At 43.9% G+C, this 21,688-nt stretch overlaps 1 protein-coding gene across 2 annotated transcripts in view; it reads right to left on the reverse strand.

Moving 5' to 3' along the window:
* The window catches only part of KCNB2 (potassium voltage-gated channel subfamily B member 2), a 498,244-nt gene that overhangs the window by 373,061 nt on the left and 103,495 nt on the right, over positions 1-21,688 (reverse strand). Inside the window, exon 1 of one of the 2 annotated variants that reach the window (XM_033935253.1) lies at positions 5,476-5,833. The exons of the other annotated variant lie outside the window; for it this stretch is intronic. The gene's annotated coding sequence lies outside the window, so the exon portion shown is untranslated. Of the gene's footprint in view, positions 1-5,475; positions 5,834-21,688 lie in introns of those variants that run through there. 2 annotated transcript variants of the gene reach the window in all.

Raw genomic sequence — 21,688 nt, forward strand, 5'->3', positions numbered from 1 at the left:
CTTATGTTATTTTCCTTTATATGTTCCTTAACTTTTCAAAAGATATTGTAACTTCTCCCTCCTTTCCTCCCTACTCGTGTATTGTCTTTTTTGCATTTTGTTATTTATTTATTATTGTGTTATTTGTTATTTTTTAAATTTGTATTGTACATCGCTTAGGAAATTAAATAGGCGATTCATCAATAATTAATAAAACTTGAACTTGAAACTTGAAACCCACCAGGACAGAGAGGGAAAATGCTTGAAATACCTGTTTGTAAATTGCTTTGGGTATGGTTATAAAACTATAAGCAAGCAGTATACAAGTCCCAATCTTTGCAGAATAATTAGGCATTCCTAAAATCACAAGTAGAACAACAACTTCAGGAACAACAATCCAACACAATGAAAATCAAAATACACCCTTGAAAATGATGTTAACGAGAGAAAAGACCTCAGAGACCTTTTGAAACTACTGCACCATAAACGTAGTCGGTCACATCTCAATCTTTTATTATAAACCACTTAGAATTTAAACTTTTTTTTTTTAAATATTTCAATTTTGTTTATTTGAAGAAAGACACATACAAATGAAATACAATAGTCAGAACACATACAAAATTTGTGCAAAACAGAAGATAAGAGAGTCATCCGCGGGGTTTCTGCATGGAGACTAAAGAACTCTACAAGACAATTCAAACATCAACTCCCTATCCCAATCCCTCCCTATACCCTCCCCAGCACTCCAGTGTCAAAACTCAAGAAATTCAAAAATTCAACAGGGTACTTCGGGCTCCATGGGACAAACTATCCCAAATAGGAGCCCAAATAGCCCAGAACTTTCTCCAATGACCAGGTCCACAATTCTTAACATCCAAATATTCATACTGTAAGAGTGAACAGTTCATTTTTCCACATAGTAATAGTAGGTACCTCTTCCTGGTGCCACAGCAAAAGTACACATTTCCTAGCCAATAAAGAAGCTTTTTGCATTAACAACCCCAAAGAAGAGATTTGAGAAAAAAGCAGAGCATTCGCCCGCAATGGAATTTGCCTTCGCATAATTGTCTGCAGGTGGAGACCAACAAATGACCAAAAGGTTTGCAATTGGTCACAAGACCAAAACATATGAAAAAGACCAGCGGGCTTTGAATGGCACTTGGGACAGGTAGCATGAGAGGCAAACCCTGCCACATACGCCCTATAGGGTGAGATATAAAAGGCGCAACAGGAATTTATAGTATTGTTCTTGCAGGGTCATCAAGCGAGTCAAAGGCGGGAGGCGTTTCATAAGAAGACGCAAACCATCTCCAGTTATCTGTTCAGAGGAGGCAAGATCTTGATTCCACATCACCGCCACAGCTTCAAAGTCCCAAGGAGCACTGAAACTGCCCAGACTGACCTGATAAAAGGGCAAACTGGTTCTAGGCTGTCGAGATAGAGTCAAAGTTTCCTGGACCATATCTACCATGTCCTCATTCAAAGTATTATGGTCCAAAGAGTGTAGGTAATGCGAGACTTGACCATAGGAAAACCAGTCTCGATCCTGCAAAAGTCCCCGAGCCTGGAGATCCTGAAAGGACAAAGGAAATCCGTACTCCGACACCACATCCCTCACATAGCATAAACCAAGGCCTGTCCATCTCTGCAAATACAGCTTAGAGCCGTCTGGATCCAAGTCTCGATTCCCCCATAAAGGCAACAATACTGTTGAGGTGAGAGGCAAATGCATACGTTTGCATAACCATTGCCAGCACTGTCGCATAGATTTCAACAAGGGGTGGGAATGGGTAGAAAAAATCCTATAAGGTAATAATACAACAAGTGTGTCGATGTCATAAGCTGCTGTTCAAGTAAAACAGAGGTATAATGTTGAGTGTTCTTAATCCAATCAACCAGATGTCGGAGAAGACAGGCAACATTATAACGTCTCAAATCCGGCAGTGCCAAGCCACCTCTCTCCAATGATAAAGAGAGTTGCTTTAATAGTTGCAATATATCAAATAAACTGAACTGAACTCTCTCCATTCTCACTCTGGTAACCCAACATTTTCCCTCTCTGTCCCCCACATTTATAGCTTAGCATCTCCCTATCCTCTCTTCCTTCCCTTCTCAACAGTGCAGCCTCTCTCCTTTCCCTCCACAAAACACAGCTTCTTCTTCCTCATAGTTAGCATTCCCCCTTTATCCCTTTCTTGTCCTTTCCTCCAGCATCTCCCCATCTCTCTCTATTCCTATCCTTCCACAGCACTCTTTTCCCCAATCAATATCTTCTTCCCACACTCTCTCTACTTCTTTTCCTTCTTCCACTTTCAACATCTCTCACCTCTCTTTTAGCTTTTTCTCCTTCCCCCTCATAGTCAACATCTTCTTATTCTTTCCACTTTATATCCAGAATCCTGCAGTCTGTTTTCTCCCCTTGTCTTCCTTTTCCCTTCTCCTCCCGATGCAGCATTCCTTCTTTTCTCTCTACCCCCATGGTACAGTGTCTTGCCCACTCTCTTCCAAACTGCCTCCCCTACCACAGTCCATCATATCTTCCTCCTATCCTCTCCTCAGCCTACGATTGGTATCTCCCACTGTCTTTCACTCCCCCAAACCACTACCTTCTATGTACCTTTAAAACCTTTCTTCTGTTGTATAGGTCACTGGCTGCTCTTAGCTGATCCTAGAACCTTCTGTCTGATGCTTTCTCCCTATATGGAAACAGGAAATACAACAAAAGGAAGGCTCTGGAGTCAGCCATGAGCAGTGTGTATGAATCATTGCTTACTGCTAGTGACCTTTACAACAGAAAAGTTTGAAAGGTACATGGAGGAGATGCCAATCACTAGCTGGGGAGGGATCAAGAAGGATAGAAGCTGGACTATGAGGAAAGGGCGGGGGTGGGGTGGGGGAGAAGGCTGGGGGCAAGCATGATGTAATTTCCTTAGTACAAAAAGTGTAGGAGCACTGTCCTACCCCATTCCGGCACTAAATTAAGCCTTATGCTTATTTACACAACTGGGCTTAGGTGAAATATTGACACCTATGTCATATATCCTGGTATTCAAAACATTTATGCCCCTTAAGATCTGAGGAGCAGTTTTTGCTGGATGTTCTCTCTTTTAAGCAAATTTGTTTAGAAGACAATAGGTCTAAGACAGTGGTCTCAAACTCAAATCCTTTGCAGGGCCACATTTTGGATTTGTAGGTACTTGGAAGGCCTCAGAAAAAATAGTTAATGTCTTATTAAAGAAATGACAATTTTGCATGAGGTAAAACTCTTTATAGTTTATAAATCTTTCCTTTTTGGCTACGAAGGTGCGCTAGGGTTTTTAGCGCATGCACAAAATTACTGTGCGCTAAAAAGGAGGCGGTAGTGGCTAATGCACTTGGGAATTTAATGCACGCTATTGCGCACGTTAAGGCCCTAGTGCACCTTTGTAAAAGGAGCCCTAAGTCTTAATAATACGTAATATTGTAATTTATAGTTAAAGAGACAAGATCAAGAAACTGTTTTATTTTACTTTTGTGATTATGATAAACATACCGAGGACCTCAAAATAGTACCTGGCAGGCCACATGTGGCCCCCGGGCTGCGAGTTTAAGACCACTGGTCTAGGATGTTTTATGTGCAGGGAGCTCTTTTATGGAATAGACTTCCTGAAAAGTTGCAATGCACTAAAAATGATCTCTAATAATGAAAACCTTTAACCCTTTCAGGACCATAAGGATCGTAGGCCAATTTTTGTGGTTTTGACAACATTTTTATGGTAAAAAGGGCTTGCAGATGCCAACAAATTGATTTTTTTTGTGAAATATCATTATTTTTATTTAAAAAAATCACACTTCTGGCTTATGGACAGTGTGGCAAGTGAATCTTCTCGTCAATCTAGCAACGACGCTAATGAATGAATGTCGGAACCAGTTTGTTTACATAAAGGCAGTATCATATGGAATCCGTACATATCAAATTTAGAACTGTAGACTATCCCAATCAAAATTTATAGGATTTTAAAGTTATGGGACAAATATGTCCCTTGGTCCTGAAAGGGCTACAGGATTCACTGTATCAGGAGACCTTTAATTTGGAGAAATCATTGCAATGTAACTATTACAATATTAATATACTGGGTAAAGACAGTCAGAGATGTACTGATGATATGAGTTGTGCTGGGATTTGTATTTGTTACTGTTATTTTATTGCGAATGTTTTAATTGTTCACTGCCTAGAATGCAAGAGAGTGCGGTATATAATCTGTATAAATAAATTTAAATAAATGGTAGCACCAGTTTTTTGGAACTATCCTTATATTGACTAGTGCCACCACACATTGTCAAATGCTGCCCTTGTTCCTTCTTAGAAGTATGTTTTGGCACTTGATCAAATGGCTGGAATGAATTACAGAAGGATAATTTACTATCTGAGAGGCTGGAAAAAAGATATTACCAACAGTGTTGTATTTGTGGTACACAAAAAAAGTACCAGCCTGAATCCTCTTTTTTGAGGGGTTTTTTTTTGCTTGGGAAATTCAGTTTAACAGTCATATTTAGGGGTTTCTAAATATCTAACCTCCTCCTCCCACTGGAACTCTGAAATCAACGTGACTAATGTCAAACCACCAAATCTCATTTCATTACCCATTTGGGAAGCTACATAACAAGGCAGAAAAGAAAATCCTTTTGGGTCTCTACCTGGCACCCAAATCTCTGGCTACCATCAGGCTAAGCTCTTTAGTTCTGTATCCTCAGCATTTAGCTGTCTGGGTTCTAAAGAGCTGTGTCTCATGCTTTCTTTTTTCTTGTTCCTACCAAACCTTTTCCTACAGAAAATAACCAGATGGCAGAACATATTTCTTTTTAGAAGCCTTTGGCACTTGCAGCTTATCTTTTCTAGTTTGGGTTCAGAGTGTTGGAATGGTTAAGTAACGCTGCAGTTCACTCAGTTCTCTTACTGGAGACTTAATACCCCACTTAGGGCGCTCTCCACCAAGGAAGACCAGAGAGCATTCCTCCTCCTCCTCCTCACGCCTTTGATGCATTCATCAAAATGCTCTCTAGATAAATCAGAAAATAAATGAGCTCTGTTGCAGCCCTTCCTTTAGAGGTGAGCAATTAGAGATCGAGTGCCAGTATGAGTGATGAGAGTAGCCATCTGGTGGACTTTGAAGAACCCACTATAGAAGCATAGTTTCAGCATGGGGGGGTCTACTTTTCACATGCCTATCTTTATTTTAAAAAGTGAAAAATTATACATATTAAATAGCTGTCTATAAAATAGAGGTTTTACATTTTGGCATAACTATATAAATGTATATTTCCCTACACAATGCAATAATTCAGTAGCATTACTCAGAATCTGGCAGTCGGCTGGAAAACACAATATATTGATCATGGTATATCTTAACAATGATTTGTGCATTATTTAAATCCACTTGGTGCCATATGGGTAAGCAATTATGAATCATTCTTAAAAGAAGGCTGCAAGAGTAAGACAAATGCCCCTCCACTTACCTTCTTTAAGGAGTTCACAGTCAGCATAAACACCAAACTGGATCACCACAAAAGGATCAGGGATTCCCCTCGTTGCCGGGATAAGGTCTTTGCTAATATGGGTAATCTGATGATGAATCCACTGCACAGAGTGGTTTCTGTAATTGTATTTTTTTTCCCCCACTCTGTATTTCTGCCTATGGGTCCTGATGTCCAGCGGAGTAAGGATCAAAGGAAACCAACAAATCAAAGCCGAGATTTACTAGGATTTCAGGAAGCAGAAATGATTAAGTTCAGTGTAATCTCCATCCACTGCATGCGATGCAGTTTTTGGTTTGTTCTGCAGATGGGGACTGTGTGATTGAAGAGCAGGCTGAAAGCTAAACACAGCAATGATTACCGGTAAACTGCAGAGAGAGAGAGAGAGAGAGGGAGATGAGGAAAAAGACAGTATTATAGTAAAAGATAATGAAAAACATATATGTATAATACAATCATATCCACACAAACCCTTACCCCAGACCAGAGGCATATGCTCAGCAACAATATCCATAGGCTTACAGCTGCAATGGTGACAGCTAATTGGATTGCGCTCAACATCACCAAAGACAGCAACAGATTGGTCAGGGGCAGAGCCAGACTGATGCACAGCGCAGACTTTCCTTGTGCAAGGTGGGTTGCCTTTCCAAGAACAGGCTCACCAAACGTGATCAAATCCTGCCATTTCTTTGAATATTATTGCTCTCATTTCCATCTCAAAAACTACCCCCTGTGTTCATAAACTAGCGCTACACTATTTATAAATTTATATGCCGTTTTTCTTTTTCCAAGCTCAAACGTAGATGAGCAATCTTACAATGCTGTAGGTGATGTGCATCGATTTTGCCTAGCAAAGTCCTTTGGATGGTGATGGCAGTATTTATATATGTTTAATAAATGTTGATTTTGATAGGGAAATTTCTAAAATCCATTCACCGGGTATAAGGCTTTTTACCCGGCAAATAAAGTATTTGAAAATTGTAACCCAGTGCATGAGTATAAGTATACGCAGGGATCGATAATATGTGGCTCAAGGAAGGAGTTAAGAGTTGTTTGAAGCTGAAAGAAATATGAGCAAGGCAGATGGGATCTTATTTATGTATTTGTTGGGATTTATCAACCATCTTTATGATGATTCCGGAACTTGGAGGCTTAGTGGATGGCTGGCTAGCAGTTGAGCTCCCTCCTCTGAGCATCATTATTTAAGCTTCAAAGTAACACATTTTTCTTCTATTGATTATAAAATCCTCTACAATGACATCAAACAAGCAGAAGATGAAAGAGACTCATAGAAATTCTATGAGCGTCAGAGTAACATTGGAGCATTTAGCGTCCAGGGTCAGACCACACTTGGAATACTGTGTCCAACATTGGTCTCCCAACCTAAAGAAGGATATAAAACTGCTGGAGAGGTTACAGAGCTGAGCAGTGAAGCTAATAAAAGGTATGGAGAACTTGGAATACGAGGAACGACTTAAGAGACTGGGATTGTTCTCCCTTGAGAAAAGGAGACTGCGAGGGGATATGATCGAGACTTTCAAAATACTGAAAGGAATCGACAAAATAGAGCAGGAAGAAAAATTATTTACAATGTCCAATGTGACACGGACAAGAGGACATGGACTGAAGCTAAGGAGGGACAAGTCCAGGACAAATATCAGGAAGTTCTGCTTCACGCAACGAGTGGTGGACGCCTGGAATGCTCTCCCAGAGGACGTTATTGCGGAATCCACCGTTCTAGGATTTAAAAGCAAACTAGATGCACATCTCCTTACAAGAGGCATAGAGGGATATGAGTGACTAAAATTACGCCAGGTGTACACCTGACTGGGCGATCCGTATGTGCGGATCGCCGGACTTGATGGACCGAAGGTCTGATCTGGAGATGGCAGTTCTTATGTTCTGATGAGAGCCATAATCATAAATACAACAACCCCCCCCCCCCTTTTACAAAACTGCGGAAGCGTTTTTTAGTGCAGGCTGGTGTGTTGAATGCTCTGCGCTGCTCCCGATGCTCTGAGAGCATCACAGAGCATTCAGCGTGCCAGCCGGCACTAAAAAGTGCTTTGCTGTTTTGTAAAAAAAAAGGGGTGGGTTAAATGAAGTAAACCTGAAATCAAACAAAAACTTCAAAATAGGACTAACATGAAACAGTATTAGAAATTTAACAGCACTATAGAGTGACCATGTAACAGAAATGTGATAAATGTCAGAATAATATAACCAATACAATAACAGACAGCACACCTTTTAGACTAAAGGGGGGGGGCAGGGAGAATAGTTATCATTATGGGCTACAATTAATATGGGCTATTTTACAACAATTTATGCTATTTCCCTTGTTTAAAAGCAGACTGAAAACCCATCTTTTTGATATAGCTTTCAATCCTTAACCCTACTCCTCTGCCCTCCAACCCAGTCCACTGATTAACCATTCGCCAGTTTGTCTTTCCTCTTTCGAGCAGGGATTGTTTTCTTACTCTTTGTGACTCTGTGCAGCGCTGCGTGCCTCTAGTAGCACTATAGAAATAATTAATAGTAGTAGTAGTATTTTAGTCAGGTCCCATTTCGTACAATGAAACCCAGTTACTGATAACCTGGGTTAACAATAAAGTAACCCGTCTTAACGGTAGCCCATGAAGATATCTTCCCCACTATAAGGTAATACCTGCCTCTGCCGTTTTTGTTATACCACACTAACACTGCTACATTTCAAAGTTATGGTAGGGCACGGGTATCTGTAGAAAAAAAAATGTGGGTTCAATTTTCATAGGCAGAGCCCACAGGGTCCCTCAGGATATGCAAACACCCACTTGGTTTTGAAAACTGCCCCAAGGAAAAGTAATTTTATAACGGTTTGACTGTGTATTTTAAATCATATTCACATCATATGCTATAAGTGCGTGTGTTGTGTGTGTATCATTGGGGGGAGGGAAGACATCTTAAGGTTGATATGAACGGATAAAATGCTTTTAGAAGACAATATTGGATCTTTGCTTTAATCATGTATTGCCAATGAACGCGACTATGTTGCCTCCATAATAATAACGCCCCTACGGGCCGAACAAAGAGCTCGATTGAATGATGTAACACTAGACTTTTCACCATTGCTCAGATTAACCTCATAAAAGAACACAAACTCACATGTAGTGGCAAAAAAAATGGGCCACAGTTTTATTGTTCTTATCAATACGATCATAACTAATTCAATTTATCAACATTAAATAGTTCAGTGTCGCTTAATCTCAAAATCTGGAGCTACTTGGTGCCGAACTAGCTCCTCTCACAAAATTTTCACCCTTTCCCCAATTCTCATTCCTGCAAGATTCGCGGTGTCGCAGAATCCTGCCGCTATCCATGGCGGTGTCGCACATGAGCAGCTAAACAAAAAACGAGTCACTAAATCTGTTTCATAGCCATGCTGATCCAAAAATGTCCCCCCAACATATAATTTTCTGCCATGTGTGGAGACAGCTTAGCTAGTCACCGCAAAGACCCCCCCCACCCCCCACACACACACATGGCCATGTAGCAGTATCTAGTCAGGCAAGCAACAGAGCAGTAAGATACACTTTAGAATAAAGCAGAAGGAACAGTTTTCAGTTTATTCATACTGAACAAGCACTTCCCCTGAAGAAGCCGTCCAGGAATGAAACGGGCTGGCCCTAGTTCTGTTGGGAGCAAGTTAAGTGCTTTATTTTGCTTATTGAAATCTAAAGGTTGAAGCAAATACTAATATAGAGAAATAATATAAGTATTTTGAAAACGACTATAACATCAATTTCTATGCTGCCAGTACAATGCCTGCAAAAATGAATATTTAGCACATGCATAACAATTTGATTTAAAAGGCACATAAAAAGAAAGAAAAATTATCGGGTTTTCTTGACCAGTGATGATTTTCAAGCCTCTTTAAATTGTTTTTACGATCAAGTCTTTCAAACACTTAAGTGTTTGAGGTCTTTTCCCGGTTTAAGCTTTGATATAGAATTAATATCAGAAGTAACCGAGAACAGTTCATATCATTTCCATTATCGATTTACTTTTGGGTGTATTTGGATTTTTGATTAGTTTCCATAAGTCAATTTGGGCTGACTTTCTATATCCCTTGATGGTAATATACTGAAGTCATTTTCTAGCAAACTGAGACCTGAATTAGATGAATGCTGTTTCTGTCAGCACAGGTTTGTTTATGGACCTGCAAGAAAATATTTCTTTTATCTATGCTAATGGGATTCTAATGGTATTTTTATCTTTCAGGAACTATCCTCTGATGTAGCGCTGTAACACAGTAAATGATGGCAGAAAAAGACCTTCAGGATCCATCCAGTCTGCCCAACAAGGTGACCAGAGCCTCATCCACTACTTCATGTAGGCTCAGGTCACCAATGATTAAATGCTGGTTGAGAGGTCACCACCATGCCACCCATATAGGCAGCCATACATGATGGGACGATACATGATATATTGCTGATAGTATTCAACTTACCAGTCAAGATGCCTTCCCCTACCACCTAAGCTGCACAGTTCCCCCACTCGCAGTATGTGACAAAATGATCAACACACTGGAGCTGTCCAACTTTCACCTGTCCCTCGCCAAGCGTGGGACACAGACTGTACAAGTCTGTCCATCATCGGGATCCGTTCCCCCATGCTAGATTTGGCCAGCATGGGGGTTGTTGGATGATTGCCTGATTGCTAGACCATAATTAAGATAAGTTTATAAAAAATATTTCACTATAAAAATACGTATATAAAAAGCATAAAAAAAATAATGGAAGATTAAAATGCCAATGTGCTTGATACTTTCAGTTTAGTATATCTTCTGATGATCTGACTACATTGCTGATGTATTTTTAGGGAACCGTGATTATCATTTTCAGAATTATTAGTATCCCCACTAGCAAGGATTTTCTCATTATTTTGATTATTGAGACATAATAATAAAATCACTCTTCAGACTATGGCTTAGGGCAGGGGTGTCCAACCTTTTGGCTTCCCTGGGCTGCATTGTCCGAAAAAAATGTTTCTGGGGCCGCGCAAACGCTGCAGCAAGACAGAGGAGGGAGCCAGCAAGACGGTAAACACCCGGGGACAGCAGAGGAAAACACTGTATCACCCTCAACCGGGGCCACACAATATACTTCACGGGGCCGCAAGCGGCCCTCGGGCCGAAGGTTGGACACCCCTGGCTTAGGGGGAACTTATATAAATCTTGCTCAAAAATGGGCACCAACAAAAAAAATAATCAGCGCTTTAAAGAGCATGCCATTTATAGAATAATGCTTAGTGCCACTGTTTCATCTAAGCTGGAATCTTCCTTCTTCAGTCCTGCCAATAGGGGGTGATATTTCACTACAAAATTTTCAATAGTGAGGGATAGGCAAGTTTTGCAGAACTCCAGGGAACTTGTTTGTAGTGCTGCCCGATTTGCGATTTGAATAGATTTACTGATTCACTTTGGGTGAATTGATTCGAATTGATTTGTTTTTGGAAAAAATCAAACTTACTGATTCTTTGGCCCCCTTGCTAGAGACCTGTTTGGGCTTTCTTTCTGCCACCGGAGTCCTTGCTTCTGATGTAACTTCCAGTTTTGTAAAATTGGAAGTTACATCAGAAGCAAAGACTCCGGTGGCAGAGGGAGAAAGCCCGAACGGGTCTCTGCGTGCAGATCGATGGCAGCAAGGCTCTCTCTTTCCCGGCCGGAAGTATTTCTCCTCTCTTCTCTGGTCAGGCAAAAGCGGTGGTAGCAAATGCAATTCACTACCCTGCCGCTACTCCGGGCGTCTTCACTCCATTTGTCCGCCCAAGCGGAAACAGGAAGTTTTCACTGAGTGTGGGCTGCAGTGGAGAGAAGACGCAAGGAGTGGTGGCAGGAGTGGATTGCTAAATAACTACAACCACCGGCAATATGTTGTAACGTCAAAATAAAGGTAGATGGGGGGAGAGGGGAGAAGGACTTGGGGGAGTTGATGGACTGGAGGAGAGATGGGGAGAAGATGGATGGGAGAGATGAACTTGAGGGAGATCATGGAGGGGAGATGGACTTGGGGGAGATTGTGGAGGGGAGATGGACTTGGGGGAGAGGGAGAGATGGACTTGGGGGACTGGAGAAGAAGAGATGGGGAGAAGATGGATGGGAGAGATGAACTTGGTGGAGGGGGGAAGATGAATGGTGGAGGAGGGAGATGGACTTGGAGGAGATCATGGAGAGGGGAGATGGGGGTTAGATAGAAGAAATAATGGATCTAAAAACAGGAGAGGGAGAGAGATGGTGAACAATGAGATATAGGGAGGGAACGAACAGAAAGGGAGAGAAGTTGGACACAAGGGATGGTGTGGGGGGATAGAGATAATGGATAGGAGGGTAGTTAGGTAGAGAAGGAGAGAGAGAAGCTGGATGAAAAGGTAGTTGAGAAAAGGAGAGATGGTGGATCTGGGGATGGTGGGGTCCATCGCTACAGCTAAGGGAATAGAGACGAATAAAAGGAAAAATGCCAGACCTCCAGGGGAGGTAAGGGAAATAGAAGGGGAGGACAGAAATGGAAGATGGATGGTTACCATGAAGAAAGAAGAAAACAACAAATGGGCAAGAGACCCTGGCAAGCAAGTTATCAGAAGACATTTGTTGCAGAGCCTGGGACCAACATGATTTGAAAAATAACCAGACAACAAAAGGTAGAAAAAATAATTTTATTTCTGTTTTGTGATTACAATGTGTCAGATTTGAAATTGAACGTGAGCTAGGATCTAACAGAGAAAGGAAAAGTTTTTTTAAAATTTTGTTTACACCACAGCACCAGTGTGGGTAGGAGAGGGCAAAGGGGGTGAAGAGGCTATAAAATAAACCCATCAGGATGTTTGGAAAAAAACACCCAATTGGGCAGGAAAATCTAATCGAATTGAATCAAAATATTTTTTCCTGAATCGGGCAGCACTAGTCCATAGTGACTGAAAACACAATGCTGAAGCACTGCTCCCACTAGCAGCAATACAGATGGAGGACTTCTGCTCAGGTTATAGCAGTGGTCTCAAACTCAAACCCTTTGTGGGGCCACATTTTGGATTTGTAGGTACTTGAAGGGCCGCAAAAAAAAATAGTTAATGTCTTATTATAGAAATGACAATTTTGCATGAGGTAAAACTCTTTATAGTTTATAAAACTTTCTTTTAACAGTTAAAAGGAAAGATATATAAACTATAAAGAGTTTTACCTTATGCAAAATTATCATTTCTTTAATAAGACATTAACTATTTTTTCTGCGGCCCTCCAAGTACTCTATTTTTTCTGCAGCCCTCACATTTAAAGTTTAATATCTTTTCTTTCTCAAACTGACACATTTCAATCACTATATTGAAAATAAAATCATTTTCCCTTCCTTTGTTGGCTGGTGACTTTATTTTTCTGTGCTTTTAACTATGTTTCCAGGGCCTTCTTGTCCTTTGACTGTTTTTCTCTCTGTCTTCACTTTCTGCCTTGCATCCATCTTTGGCATTAACTTAATATTCAATTTTTCTGCTTTCTTTTCAAAATCTACGTTTCCATGTCTTACCTTCCCTTCCTATCTCTCTCTTCTTCCGTCCTATTTCCATGGTCTGACATCTCTTTCCTTCCTTTCTCTCCCTCCCTCCTTCCTTCCTTTCCCCTGGTCTGGCATCTGTCTCCTTCCCTCCCCCCATGCCCTGGCATCTCCCCCTCCCCCTCCATGGTCTGCTATCTCCTTTCCTTCCCTCCCTCCCATGAACTTGGCATCTCATGTTCCTCTCCTCTCCCTTGTCTTTCTTCTCCTTCCTTCCCTCTCTTTTCCCAATTGGGTGCAGCAGCAACAGAAGCAGCATTTCCCTTCCCCCTTTCCTGTGCAGCAGAAGCATTTCTCTTCCCCCTTCCCTCCCTCTCCCTTTCCCTGTGCAGCAGCAGCAGCATTTCCCTAGGGTCCCCCTTTCCTATGCAGCAGAAGCATATCTCTTTCTTCTCCCCTTCCATTCCCTTCCTTGTGGAGCAGCAGCATGTCTGGCCAGCTCCCTTGTTCAGTAGGCGTTACGTTCAAAGCTGCAGGTGGCGGCTCCTTGCAAGATCCGCGCCTACGTCAGAAGCCTCTCTGATGTTGTGACATCAGAGAGGCTTCCGATGCAGGAGTGGATAGCGCGAGGAGCCGCCACCCGCAGCTTTGAACGAAACGATTGACTGAGCAAGGGAGCCAGCCAGACATGCTGCTGCTCCACAAGGAAGGGAAGGGGGAAGAGAAATGCTGGTGTGGATGGCGCGAGGAGCCGCTGCCGGCTGCAGCTTTGACCGGAACAATCAACTGCAGCAAGGGAGCAGTTGATCATTGTGTCCAGACCGCGGGCCACAAAATAGTACCTGGAGGGCTGCATGCGGCCCGTGGGCTGCAAGTTAGAGACCGCTGGGTTAGAGGTATTATTGCCTACTGCTGCTTCCAGTGCCTAACTGTATGCGCCAGACTTATGCCTGCTGAAACCTGGTGTAAATTTTGGTGCCTAAGTTATGCGCACCGGGGCAGGATTCTGTAGCCATATGTGCAATTTTTCAGAACATCCTGACATGTCCATGGCCTTGCCCCCTTTTGTTATGTGCTAGTAGAGTTAGGCACATAGGCGCCAGCTCTGTGGGTGCTTGCGCACCCCTTCCCCCCACACTCAAATTTTTCCTTGTAGGTCTGTAGGTCTATAGATCTGAGACAGCAAGCTCCGTGCTGCAAAGCTACAGAAAAACATAGGGAGGAAGTGCTTCTGTGTCTTAGCTACTGTTCCCACCATCCCTGCAGCCCATCCAATAGAATACAGGGAAGGAGGGAGTTGCTATTGCCTAGCAGCTGCCAATGAGGAAGGCAAGTGCAGCAGACTGACATTGACAAAAGGAATAGTTTCAGATTACTGGCATGACAATTTGACCTATGTTGCCAAAGTAATATCTATAGCAGTTAAGGTAAAACAAACAAAAAAAAAGAACAGAGAGATACCGGGAGAGGAATAAAAGGAGCAAGGAAGGAGTGAAGGGAATGGAAAGGGTTCACTGGTTAGGAGAGACAATGCTGCTCTGTGGTGGTATAGTGAGGGTAGGAGGTGCCTGGGTGATAGTACCCCCACCCTCTTATCTGCCCCCACTTGTTCCCCGCACCCCTGCCGCATGCACATGCCTTCCCTTCCCTCTGTACCTCTTTAACTTCGCTGGCATGAGCAGCATCTCCAACCTAATGCCCACACTGGTCTTGGCTCTCCTTCTGATGTCACTTCCTGGTCCTGCAACCAGGAAGTGATTTCAGAGGGAGAGCCGAGGCCGGTGTTAGCAGCAAGTTGGATATGCTGGTTGCACTGGCAAAAAGTTATAGGTACGATGTGGAAGGGAAGGCGTGTGTGTGGTAGGAGGAGTGATAGGGAAGGAGCGGGGGGTAGAGATGAGGAGAGGTGCTGGAGCCCCCACCAAGACAGCACCTGGAGTGGTCCGCCCCTCTTACTACACCATTGCTGCTCTGAAATACTGGAAGAGGCAGAAAAGAACTGTAAAAGGAAGAGAGGCTAGGTGCTGTGGACAGGGACTGATAGTAGAGCTGTAGGGAAGGAGTAGAAGGTGAGAGAAATTCAGGAAGAGTTGGGGGGAAAGTTGTTAGCAAAAGGAGACATGATTTGGAAGAGAAGAAGAGCAGGTGGGGTGACACAAGATGCAAACAGAAAGAGGCAGCTGTGTGGGACTGGAAATAAAGCATCCTGAGGAAAATGAGGGGTGGGGGGTCATGGTGGACAGAACAGATGTGAAAGCGAGAAACGAGTAACATTAGAAGAAAGTGAGATGAGAGCAGCTACAGAGAGAAACCATGGAGAGACAAATATACAGGGAGGAAAAGAAATAATGAAGGAAGCCTACAAGAATTCTTAAAAGAAGGAACTTGAGGACAGAGAGAAATCCAAGATCAAGTAGAGACAGAAGCTAAACGATGGACACAATGGTTGGACAATTGTTTAAGATTTTAGTAAAGATTTCTGTGCCAGCTGGGCTAGAAAAAGGGTAAGTACTAGCTATATTTTGTCCTTCCAGCTCTGTAGTCACCAGAATTAATATATTTTACTGGAAGGACATGGGGATGCAGGAAAGGATTGTGTCAGTATTTCATGCCATAGATTGAAAAATATCTTTAATAGTGTTTCTTTTTGGTAGCTCTGAAATACAGAGACCTATGACTGAGTTTCAAACTGAAGGGGGAATAAAGTAATATCATCTCCTTTTTTTTTCCCCTTTTTACATCTTATAGGAGACATTATGCTGTGTAGTCCCAAAGGAACAGCATGGCAGCAGCTGGAAGAGGTTCCAGGAGAGATGAGTGAATTTGGAAAAGGGCTAAGAGGTTCTTGGATTTGGTTGTCCTCTTGGCTCAGCTGCTGAGCCCTGGCTTTCCATTCTCATCAACACAGCTCTGCTCTATGACCTTTGTGGCTGTTCAGAGTACCATGAATGAGGGGGTATGCTATAGTGGTTTGCCTTCCTTTCACATAGTGAGGCCAGGAAAAGAGAGGAGCGGGGGTATAATGGTGCGGTTGGAGAATAGAGGAGAAAGAAGAGGGTGTTTGGTAAAAGGAGAGAGTAAGAAAGATGTTGTGCTGGAGTCACAACTAATAAAGAAGGGAGTATTGTGCCAAAGTTGTTACCACCAAATATGCCAATTTCCATTGTTGCAGAAGGCATTAGAGCCAGTGCTAACTCAGCTCCCTAGTGAGCAAGCACTTACTCTGTAATCGTTAGAGCTTTAGCAGGTAGACTGGCACACAGTGGATTGATGTAAATGCATACTTTTAGGTTCACTGATTTCCTTCTCAGCATGTGATCTTTGGGATTTTCAGTCTGAGAGCAAGAAGCACCAAATGCAAAAGTGGCCTTAGGGGCTGTGGAGCAATTGATTGCTGAGCTTCCATGGTTTGTGCACTCAGGTGGTAGAGCAGCTCATAGAGCCTTTCTGGAAGTGGATTAGTAGATGTCCGGGTGTCAGGATGTCTTTTTAAAATTTGAGCAATTTGTCCTGGGTTTCCTCTTCCCTCCCCCATCTTACCTTCTCCACTAAAATTTAATCTTCAGGCCAGCCGACAGCATCAACGAGGTGAATCTGCTACCTTCAGCCTGTCCTAGAAGCCTTCATTCTGCAGCTGTCCCGCCTACATAGGAACAGAAAATTTCTGCAGAATGAAGGCTTCCAGGGAAGGCCGACAGCAGCAGGTTGACGCTACTGGTCGGCCCAAAGAATTAATTTTAGCAGAGGTGATAGTTGGGAAACATGGGAGAGCCATTCGATTCCAGGATGGGCCAGGAATGGAGAGAGAGAGCATGCCACCGGATCCACAGCAGGGGGGGGGGAGGGGTTGGGGTTGGAGGGAGGGTTGATTGAAGCAGCCTACTCCTGCTGATGGTGCTGGCAATGCAGAGAATGATTAAAAAGGAGAGAAGAGAAAGGAAAGATGTACATAAATTGGAAAGAACATGATGTAAATCAAGGATAGAGAACGACAGACTCAACTGGCAACTAAAAGTTAGAGTACAAAAGAATGATTAAAGAAAAGCGTTGTAAACATTATTCCCAAATAATTAATTCTCCTTCACTGAATAGCAAAGAACTTTTCAGAATAGTCAATTCTCTGTTCGATATTGATCTACATAAATGCTCCAACTCAGACCTCCCACCCTCTGCTGCAAACCTAGCCGACTACTTTGCCAGCAAAATTCATAATCTGAAATCATCTCTCGTAGGTTCCAGCATAGAACCAATAATCAACCAACCTGCCGTAGGAAAGGAAGGTTCAATAGCAGACATGCCTGGAATCATTTTGAAAACCCAGACTGGAACCTATTTCTCAAGCTCTACTCTAAATATGCAAAATCCAATTGCTTACTAGACAACTGCCCACCGTCTATCATGAAATCTGCCCCCTCCCCATTCAAAGCTGAACTCTTCAACTGGGTTTCTCTATGTTTGTCCACTGGCCACTTTCCGGTGGAACTCAGCCATATCCTTGTATCTCCTATTATTAAAAACTCCAAGGAACCAATCTCTTCGGCTGCCAACTACAGACCCATTGCCAACATACCACTTTTCCAAAAACTTACGGAAGGTCTAGTTAATCATGATCTCATGAAATACCTAGAGAAGTTCAACATTCTACATGACTCTCAGTCTGGTTTTCATACAAATCATAGTCTTAGCTTCAATGTCTAATTACCTCTTCCATTTGTTTTCACTGGGAAAAAACGCACTGGTACTTCAGTTCGACTTGAGCAGTGCCTTTGACCTGGTTGACCATGACATTTTGCTCAGATGCCTCGACTCCATTGTGTGACATTTCCATCCCTAGAGATGAACATCTCACGGGAAAATCCTTCATGAAACCTATGCCCCGACACAAGAAACCAGTGGTGAGTAGGGACTCAGAGATAGTAGAGGACAGAGCCGCCTATCCTGAGGAGCTTGAGCCTGACCATGAGCTGGAACCCCTTCTGAAGCCAGAGCCTTGTAAAAGAATAAGCTCCCTTAGAAGCAATATTGCTAATGACCTGAGAGGGAGCCAGAGAGCACCCAAACCTGGGCCCCAGCCACGCAAGCAAGGGAGTGGCTGTAACTGGTTAAAACAGCTCTCTAAGACAGTGAAGCAGGCAGCACATGAGGACCTAGCTGATAGGACTCTCCTGGCCAAGCAAAGGCAAAGACCTGCCCAGGAACCCATGGAGTGGGAAGGTTCTGCAGTCCAGGATTCTACAGAGCAAGCAGTCCCTGAGGAAAGCATGGACATTGTTGAATGTGGAATGCCTGAAGTTGGAAGTGTGGAACCTATGGACGTGAGTCTGGCAGTTGCTTGCCAATAATTTGAATTTTCCTTTTTGGAATTTTTGTTGGGACACTCTTTGCAAAGAACTATTTTGTTTGAGGAAGTTATTTTTGTGTTAAACAGCAGTGGGGGCTGGGGATGAAGAGCAGTGCTCAGTACTGATTAAGCTGCTCCACCCCAGCTGTGATTAAGCCAGGAGCAGTGGTGTACCAAGGGGGGGGCGGGAGGGGCGGTCCGCCCCGGGTGCCAGCCCTGAGGGGGTGCTCCCGGCCTTGCCGTTCAGTCCCCCCCACCCCGAAGGACCGCTCGCCCCACTGACCTTCCTGCACCACCTGTGAAGCAGCCCGCAGCGTCAGCGATCCCTGAACTGCTTGGGCGCTGCTTCCTGCACCGCGGTTCCGCCCCTCCTCTGATGTCAGAGGAAGGGCGGTACCGCGGCGCAGGAAGCAGCACAGGGATCGCGTTGCGATCCTGCTGCGGCTGCTTCATAGGTGGTGCAGGAAGGTCAGTGGGGCGAACGGTCCTTCGGGGGTGGTGGTGGGGGACTGAACGGCAAGGCCGGGAGCATAGGTAGTGCTGCTTCATAGGTGGTGCAGGGAGGCCAGGGGGCGAGCGGTCCTTCGGGGTGGGGCGGGCGGGCAGGCAGGCAGGCTTTCAAGGGGGAGGGGGGTGACAGGCAGGCAGGCCTTCAAGGGAGGACAGGCCTTCAAAGGGGGGGGGGGACAGTCAGGCCTTCAAGGGGGGGACAGGCCTTCGGGGGGGGTGCAGACCTTCAAGGGGGAGGGACAGGCCTTCAAGGGGGGGCAGGCAGGCTTTCAAGGGGGGGAAGGCAGCCTTCAAGGGGGGGACAGGTCTACATGGGAATGGGACAGGCCTTTGGGGGGGTGCAGGCTTTCAGGGGGGGTGCAGGCCTTTGGGGGGTGCAGGACTTCGGGGGGTGCAGACCTTCAAGGGGGTGCAGGCCTTCAAGGGGGGGACAGGCCTTCAAGGGGGGCAGGCCTTCAAGGGGGGAGACAGGCCTTCAAGGGGGGGACAGGCAGGCAGGCCTTCAAGGGGGGGACAGGCCTACAAGGGGGGGACAGGCCTACAAGGGGGTGGAACAGGCTTTCAAGGGGGGTGCAGGCCTTCAGGGGGGGTGCAGACCTTCAAGGGGGTGGGACAAGCCTTCAAGGGGGGTGCAGGCCTTTAAGGGGGGACAGGCCTTTGGGGGGATCCTGGTTTAGAAGTACACGGAGGGAAGGGGGTGTTCAAAGAGACGTGCATATGCCAAACTTTGGGGGTGAGGAAGAAATAATGGGTCTGAAAATAGAGGAGAGGGAGAGAGATGATGGACCATGGGATTTAGGGAGGGAAGGAACAGAAAGGGAGAGAAATTGGACACAAGGGATGGTGTGGAGGAGGGATAGAGATACTGGATAGGAGGGTAATTAGGAAAAGAAAGGGAGAGATGGTGGACTCTGGGGTGGTGGGGAAGGAGGGAGAGATGCCGGATGAAAGGGTATTTAAGAAAAGGTGGATCTGTGGAGGGAGATGAAAAAAAGGAAAGATACCAGACTTCCTGGGAAGGGAAGGGAAATGGAAAGGGAGGACAGAGTTAGCAGATGGATGGTTAGCATGCAGAAAGAAGGAGACCCTGGCAAGCAAGTTATCAGATTTGAAATATAACCAGACAACAAAAGGTAGGAAAATTAATTTTATTTTCTGTTTTGTGATTATAATATGTCAGATTTGAAATGTGTATCCTTCCAGAGCTGGTGTTGGACTGCAAACGTGAGCTAGGATTTAACAGAGAAAGGAAAAGTCCTTTTTGTTTCTTTATTTTATTTACACCACAGCGCCAGTGTGGTTAGGAGAAGCCAAAGGGGGTGAAAAAGCTATAAAACCCACCAGGAGTTTTGAAAAAAATCACCCAATTGGGCAGGAAAATCGAATTGAAAAACCAATTCAATAGGCTTAATCGAATCGAAATTTTTTTTCCTGAATCTGGCAGCATTAGTTTGCGCTACTGTCTTAGACTTTAGGACCTGGGATTGGATAGAGATTGCATCCTCAGTACTTTATAATGCAAGTGAAACGAGGATTTGGTCAGACTTTTGAAGGGTCTGCAGAAAAAAAATATTGTATAGGCCGGGGACATGAGACAGCAGGAAATGGGAACTTTTCTTCCTTCTATTTTTGTGAATGGATAGGCTGAGGATGTCAGAGAGTTCAGTTAAAATATGTGCTTTATAAGAAAATATAATAACGTGTTTTATAAAGTTTATAGCATAGCTGGCCTACCCAGTGAGGTGTTCTTAGTGGTGGTGGTGGTGGCAGCGTGTCAATGTGTTGAGAGGAAGAGGTGGTCTGGGAAATTCTGCTGAGCAAACTCCGGGCCAATTTCCACCCCCCCAGTTAGTCCACTCCACTCAACTGGTTCACACACTGAGTGGGTCTTTGGGTGTTGTTTTGGGATCTCTTCCAGTGGTTTATCAGTATCTCCTTCTGGTCCAAGGAAGGAAACTTTGTTATCCTTAACATTGACCTACAGAATATGTTTGTAACAGCGCTGCTTGTGTGGCATTAGGCTATGTAGTGATCGAAAGAAAAAAAACAGACCTTTGCACATTTTTGCACTATATGGTGGGTGTATGAGGAGATTCACATTTCCTGCACAGCTAAGTCCATGTGAAGTTACCTTGTGCTGTATTTGACATCTAGCAAGGTCTCTGTTTGAAAGGAAAGATCTAAACTTAAAAATGAAGTGGCCAGAAGTTATGGTAAAAGCAGATAGTGTAGCTGGTTGTAAGAAAGATTTGGACAAATTCCTGGAGGAAAAGTCCATAATCTGTTATTAAGACATGGGGAAAGTGTCTGCTTGCCCTGGATCGGTAGCATGGAATGTTGCTACCATTTGGGTTTTGACCAGGTATTAGTGTCCTGGATTGGCTACCATGAGAATGGGCTACTGGGCATGATGGACCATTGCTCTGACCCAGTTAGGCTATTCTTATGTTATGTTCTCATCTGTAGGGGCCTTTGTTTTCACTTCTTATTTTAATGTATTTTTTTCTGGGAACTTATCAGTGTGTTTTATAATGGGAACAAAAATGGAAGAGAATTAATGTGTGTGGGATGAGGGGGTAACTAATTTCTTCAGCTAAATAATTCAATCCACTTCAAACAGACATAGGAGAACTCACGCACCATTCACACACCCTCCAACCAAAAACGTCGAAAGAAAAAAACTGTTCGACAACCTCCTAGCCATTCGAGCTGCAACACTCGACCCCCAACTCTACAACCAATTGACATCGACCACAGACTGCAAAACCTTCAAAAAGAAATAAAAATCCTTCTATTCAAAAAACACATAAAACCGAACTAACAC

Source organism: Geotrypetes seraphini, chromosome 2 (genome assembly GCF_902459505.1).
Source record: "Geotrypetes seraphini chromosome 2, aGeoSer1.1, whole genome shotgun sequence".
Lineage (NCBI taxonomy): Eukaryota > Metazoa > Chordata > Amphibia > Gymnophiona > Dermophiidae > Geotrypetes > Geotrypetes seraphini.